The sequence below is a fragment of the Coenobita brevimanus genome, chromosome 104 (assembly GCF_032717465.1).
Source record: "Coenobita brevimanus isolate Jiangsu-jjx chromosome 104, ASM3271746v2, whole genome shotgun sequence".
Lineage (NCBI taxonomy): Eukaryota > Metazoa > Arthropoda > Malacostraca > Decapoda > Coenobitidae > Coenobita > Coenobita brevimanus.
The window spans coordinates 13,334,532-13,341,777 of NC_137057.1; positions in this window are offsets into that span (position 1 = coordinate 13,334,532).

Below are 7,246 nucleotides of genomic sequence, written 5' to 3' on the forward strand. Positions count from 1 at the left end.
TAGAGGATTGGGAATGGTCCTTCTTTGGGACTGGCTGAATGAAAGCAAACTTCCAGCAAGAAGGAAAGGTACAAGGTGATAGACAAAGGAGAAAGAGTTTGCCTAGGCAGGTGTAAACACAGAAGCACAGTTCTTGAGAACAACAGGAAGGACTCCATCAAACCCATTTGCCTTGTTAGTACTGAGGCCAGTGATGTCAGAAAATACATCAGCTGAAGAAATTTTAATGTCAGCCATGAGGAAGTCAGAGGGAGGAAGTGATGGAGGAACAGCACCGGAAACATCTAAGGTGGAATTGGAGGAGAAAGTCTGAGCGAAGAGATCTGCTGTATCAGTAGAAGAAATAGCTACAGAACCATCAGAGTAGAAAAGAGGAGGGAAGGATGACGAGGTAAAGTTGTTAGAAAGGTTTTTGGCAAGGTGCCAGAAGGAGCGGGAAGAATTCGAGTTGGAGAGTTGAGAGCATTTAGTACGGATGAAATTATTTTTAGCAGAGCGAAGAACAGACTTAGCACGATTCCGGGCAGAAATGTAAAAATGATGTGAATCAGGGGTGGTTTGGCGCCAGTATCTTTTATAGGGCCTCTCCTTGTTCCAGACAGCATTAGGACAAGCGTGATTAATCCAAGGGTTTCTTGCATTAGTCAAAGGATATGAGAAAGGAATGTATGTTTCAGTGCCCGAGAGAATAACCTCCGAAATGCGCAACGCACACTCAGGTGGCTCTCAGCCATGGAAGAAAGAGGGAAACCTGTCCTGTACATAGGAAAAATCATCTGATAAATTACCAATATGCTGGGAATCGAACCAGGGACTCTCAGGTGAGAGACTTGCCGTAAGTACTTGGGATAGATTAAAAAACATCTACTTGCCCGATTGCCAGGGGGTTAACTCATCCTCTTGATGCCCACAGTGGGGGCGGAGGGACGTTGGTTACAAGATTGTGACAACGTGAGTTAACTTTTACCTGGTCGTGGTGTAGTGGTATGCTGCCTGGCTCTCACCTGAGAGTCCCTGGTTCGATTCCCAGCATATTGGTAATTTATCAGATGACATGGAAGGAGTAATCATTCCAGGGAAAATCAAAGAATTACTGCCTAAAGGCCTCCAAATCTGCAGCTCCAAATTGCCACAGATGACGTTGCTTTGGAGGGTCCACAGGCTGCACTGGAGCAATAGGACAGGTTACGGTGATAAGGTTGTGATCAAAGGAGTCCAACTGAGAGAAAAGATTAACAGTGTAAGCAGATGATTTAGTTGTAAGGAAGAGGTAAAGCATATTGGAGCTCTCTCCAAGGCGGTCAGGGACACGGGTAGGGTGCTGTACAAGCTGCTCTAGGTCATTATGGATAGAAAAGATGTAGGCTTGTTCACCAGGTGGATCAGTGAAAGGAGAGGAGAGCCAAAGGTGGTGGTGAACATTGAAATCCAGAATGGAGATTTCAGAGAAAGGAAAAATGGATAGAATGTGTTCCATCGTAGAGGTAAGATAGTCGAAGAATTTATGATAGTCAGTAGAATTAGGGGATAAGTTGACAGTGCAGATATATTTAGTCAGAGAATGACAGGAAAGCCGAAGGCAGGGTGTAGAGAATTCAGAAGAATCAAGTTCAGGAACACGAGAGCAAGATAAGTCGTTGCGTATATATACACAACACCCACCAGTGGCTTTGAAATGAGTATAGAGAAAGTAGGAGGATACAGAGAAGCGTTTGCTGTCAGTTGCCTCAGACAGCTGAGTCTCAGTTAGAAAAAGAAGGTGAGGTTTAGAGGAGGAGAGGTGGTGCTCAACTGAGCGAAAATTAGAGGAAAGGCCACGAATGTTGCAGAAATGAAGTAGAAGTGAGTCAGACAGTGGTTCCAGGCAGCTCAAGTCGTAACCGGGAGAGCGGTGGAAGGAGTATTGTAACTATACTATGTAATCATACCTTGTAACCCCATATTATGTAACCATACCTTATAACCATACGTCAGTAATCTCTTAAAACTGCAAAACTAAAACTAACAGTGTATAAATATATAAGTTAAGAGAATATGTATCTAGTAGTGGGTGACAATTAGTGCACGTATCAACAAAGTTCAAAGAATGTTAACATCTGCAAAAGGCCTTCCAAACCAGCTCCCCGCACAGCTTTCACGGGTGTGGGGCTGGCAGAGAACAGGTTGGACCTGTGTTTGTCTTCTCCAAATAAACTCCCATCGAAATTGTACCAACACCTCTGGATTACTAACTGGGAACACGAGCCACGAGAAGGGGTGGGACACTAGCTTGTCCTCCTGTCTGTACTCGTTCTGCCCCAGTGACAAAGGTTTGACCCACTATAGCACTTTTCTAATAATCCACATTCCTGGCACCACTGTTGTGTCCCCATCCAGCATTGTCACAGGCTTCAACGCGTTATTTCAGTATAAGAAGGACGTTGCCCAGTGAGTTGTTCTTCTTATGGTCAGCCTTTCGATGTGCAACAACAAGATCAGCTCAGGCGTCATAGATAAAAATTGGCTTCTTAAGTTCCCTGCCTTTAATTTCTAAATAATTATATTTAGAGCTTGTTAACTTCACTTCCTTTAATAACCAGATAATTACACTTAGAGCTTGTTAACTTCACTTCCTTTAATATCCAGATAATTACACTTAGAGCTTGTTAACTTCACTTCATTATTTTCACAAGTACCGAAGCTATACAATAATCACTAACTGCACTGACACTGAACTGACACTGAACTAAGCTCAAACTGAGCTGAGACAAAACTGACTGTCCAAGGCTCTTCCACCTCCTTAAATAGTAGGGTGGAGTTAAAAAAAAAAAAAAAAAAAAAAACGAATTATGACATGTAATACACCCTAATGTTGTCATTTCTCCTGCATACCTTGCATATAAAATTTGGCATTCCAGAACCAACATTTTCTGCCCTCAACTAAAATTGCAAATTTTATATGCCAGGACATGTTGAGTCATTTCAAATACATTATAGGACAAGGCAAATAAGGTTTTAGATACATGCTTTTCAAGTGTTTTATAAGTACGTGAGTATGTATGTATATATATATATATATATATATATATATATATATATATATATATATATATATATATATATATTTTATGCAAAAAGAAATGAACCAAAGGCTAAGAGCCCGCAAACCGTTCCTTCTGAGAAAAAGACAAAAACAATACAAAAGAGAGCCAAATTCAAGATCTGTTCATATCGAGATGCCTGGAAACACTGCGTTTGAGAGACTGGAGATCATAGGAAGCAGGAAATACAGACAGAGGGAGACAGTTCCAGAGCTGACCTGTTGCATAAATGAAGGACTGGGAGTAACGGTTAACTCTTGCATTAGAGAGTTGGACTGAAAAAGGATGAGAGTTTGTTTGATGGGTGCTACGCACCTGTCGTAGAGGTGGAAGGATGTAGGCAGAGAGTTCAGAGGAGCAATGAACATTGAAGTAGCGATAGAAAAGAGATAAAGAGGCAACAGTGCGGCGAAGAGACAGATGTTGAAGGGAGCAAGTAAGAGGAGGAAAGTTAATGAGACGAAAAGCCTTTGACTCCACTCTATCGAGAAGAACTGTATGTGGGGAACCTCCTCACACATGAGAGTTGTACTCCACACAGGGGCGAATAAAACCTGTGTATCAGGTCAACAACTATGCAGGGTAAAGAAGGTACGGAATCAGCTTAGCCCACCTAATCTCTTCAAAGCAGATTTTACAAGAGATGCAATACGATCTCTCCAAGATAAGATCCAAGTGAATCAAACCCCTTGCATGTTCAAGGATGATGCAGGATTGAGCTGGATATTATTAAACATTAGTGGGTACTCCTGTGGAAGATTTTGTTGGGTTGATAGGTGTAAGAACTGAGTCTTTGATGCATTAAAAACAAGATTATTTATACCCCAGTCAGAGATACGAGCCAAGTAAGACAATAGGTGTGCCATAGCCTCATCCCTTGTTTGCTGAAGTAGCTGCTGAGATGGACGTTGCGGGAACCAGTGGAAGGGTGAAGGGTGTAACTATCAGTGTACGAGTGGATAGGTTTAGATGTACAGCTTAGATTGTCATTGATGAATAGAAGGAAGAGAGTTGGTGACAGGACAGAGCCCTGAGGAACACCACTGTTGATAGATCTAGGAGAAGAACGAAGGCCGTCTACAGCGGCTATAGAACGACCAGAAAGGAAGCTATAGATCAGAGGTTCTTATCCTGGGGGGTGCGAGCCCGGGGGAAAAGTAGGAATTTCTCTAATTATATGAGTAATTCTCTTACCATGTGCGTGGCTAATATCGAGATGATTATATAAAAAAAAAGTATCCCGTTACTAATTTTAGTTTTCTATATGCCATTAGGCTTACTATTATCTGTCCTTTTTACTCTATATTTATATGTCCTTATATGTTACTTGGCCTTCAGTGTCAGCTACCTCCTAAACACACCCGTGATTATTACTCCTCTTCTTTCACATATTTCTTCAGTTGGGCCTATTGAGTTATGTTTTATTTCAGTTGCTATATTTACTTAAAAATGGTTTAAGCGGCCCTAAAGTTTATTGGTGAACAGTGAACACGCATGTACTGCTCTGTAAGTTTTGAATTCCGATTGTATTTCATTAGTAGTTGGTAGTGCTTAAAAGCATCTGGTGGTTATGGTAATGCTGTGCTTATGATCGTGTTGATTTGTTTCGTTTACTACAATGTTGTGGTGTTTGTTAATAATCGTGTGGTGGTGTTTATGATCATGAAGTGGTGCTTATGGTCATGTTGTGATGTTTGTTAATAATCATGTGGTGCTTATGATAATGCGACGTTTGTTAATGATCATGTGGTGGTGTTTTTGATCATGTAGCCTTGTGTTTATAATTATGTTGTTTGTTATTGATGATGTGGTTGTGATGATCAAGTTGTTGTGTTTATGATATTGCTGTGTTTGTTAATGATCATGTGGTTGTGTTTTGCGTTGTCCACTGCACATCAACTGATTCCCAACGAATGGAAAGAAGCGGAAGTATCTTGACGAATATATTCGATTTTGACTCGTGCCCCTCCAAAATCGTGACACAGAGGTCCCCAAGTGTGTGATATGTTACAAGACTCTGAGCATGATGGAATGCGGCCCTCACACTTGGAACGCCACTTGAGGACAACATATCCTGCTCTTGCTGACAAGCCCAAGGCATTCTTTGAAACAAAAAGAGAATCCTTGAAACAAGCTAAGATGGACGGCAGTGTGGCTTTCGGCAACAAACTTCCAAGGTTGTTGAGGCTTCCCATGAGATCGCCATGTTGACTGCAAAGAGCAATAAGAACCATAATTTTGGAGTGTCTCATAAAACCAAGTATGCTGCGTGCAGCAGAACTAGTTTTGCGGAAAGCTTGTGCAAACAAGCTTTCCCAAATTTCTCTGTCAAACGAAAGAGTCAAGAGAAGGATCGATGAAATGTCTAAAGACATCAAAGATCAAATTCTCTACCAAATAAGAGCTTCTCCTGTATTTGTCATCCAGTGTGACTAAACTTCTAACATCGCTCAGTGTTTTCAGCTACTGATGTATGCTCGTTTCGTGTCAGGCAACAGTGTAGAAGAGGAAATGCTCTTCTGCCATCCCATGGAAAGTTGTTCAACAGCAGCAGCTGCAGCTGTTTTTCATGTGGAATCGAACTCCTTTCAGGGAAATCAACTTTCGTGGGACTCGCTGGTAAGGGTGTACTCAAGGACATCCAGCCATGCTTGGCCTGCAGTCTGGATTCATAACAAGGGTGAAACAAAAAAAGTCCATCTGCTGCACTGTAGGTACACACTGCATACTTCATCGTGAAGCCTTAGCATCCAGAATTCTACATGCGGAAATAAGGGATGTCCTGAACGTGGCTATCGAGGTAGTCAACTTTATCAAAACTGGAGCCGTGAACAGTCGTCTCTTCAAACTGCTCTATAAGGATTAGGAATCTGAACATAAAGTCTTGCTTTTTCTCACAAACGTACAGTGGTTTTCAAAGGGAAACATCTTTGGACGGCTTTATGAACTGCGAGAAGTAGCAATACAGTATTTCTAGATTTGCATCAGAAGGCAGACCTCCATGACAAATTTCATTCTGAAGGCTTTTTGCTATCACTAGCTTACCTGCTGGACATCTTCGAAGTGCTGTATGCATTCAGCCTTAAACTACAAGGGAAAAACATCAACATCATTGTGCACCACGACACCATTCGAACCTTCATGGTCAAACTCAACCTCTAGAAATGTCGAATTCAGGATGGAAATACAGATCTTTTGGATGAAATGCAAGAGAAGTTTCTTGAGTTAAAGTTCAACTCCTCAGCAGAGGAAGACTGGATCTTAAGATGTTCTGGGTCAAGTACCTTCCAGTTTACCCTCTGATATCACATCAAGCTCTTCGGATTCTGACAATGTTTGGATCCACTGATCTTTGTGACGCTGCAATTTCCATGCTCTTTGCTGTCAAGACCAAGTACAAAAACCGGCTGAACGTTGAAGGGGACTTACGTTGTGCACTCTCTGGCATTCAAGATCTGGTAGCTAAGAAGCAGTGTCAAGTGTCATTAAATTAGAAAGGAAGTAACCTCATTTTATATGCTGGGTATATTGTTTGCACAGAATTCATGCCCAATAAAAAGACTAAAAACACCATTTTTTTTTTTGTTTTTCCTTTAAATCTGGGAGGGAATATTATCTGTTTGGCTGAAGATGTGAGGGGGCGTGGATGGGAGGATCAACTACTAGAGGGGGCGTGGTAGTAAAAAAGTTAAGAACCACTGCTATAGATGAAGGCACAGATAGAAGGATAGAAACCGTAAGAGGGCAGTTTGGAAATTAAAGATTATGCCAGACTCGATCGAAAGAGTTTGAGATATCAAGTGCAATACCAGGAGTCTGAAAGGTGGGTGAAAAGACAGCCAGTGGAGTGTCCCTGACGGACCCCATACTGACGATCAGAAAGAAACTTATGACAGGAAAGATGCTTTAAAATTTTTCTGTTTTGAATAGACTCGAAAACTTTTGAGACACAGGATCTTAAAGCAACTGGACGATAGTTAGAGGGTTGGGAATGGTCACCCTTCTTAGGGACTGGCTGAATGAGAGCAAACTTCCAACAAGAAGGAATGGTACAAATTGAAAGACAAAGGAGAAGTACAGTTCTTGAGGACAACAGGAGGGACTCCATCAGGCCCATATATCTTGTTAGTATTGAGGCCAGTGATGGCAGAAAATACATCAGCTGA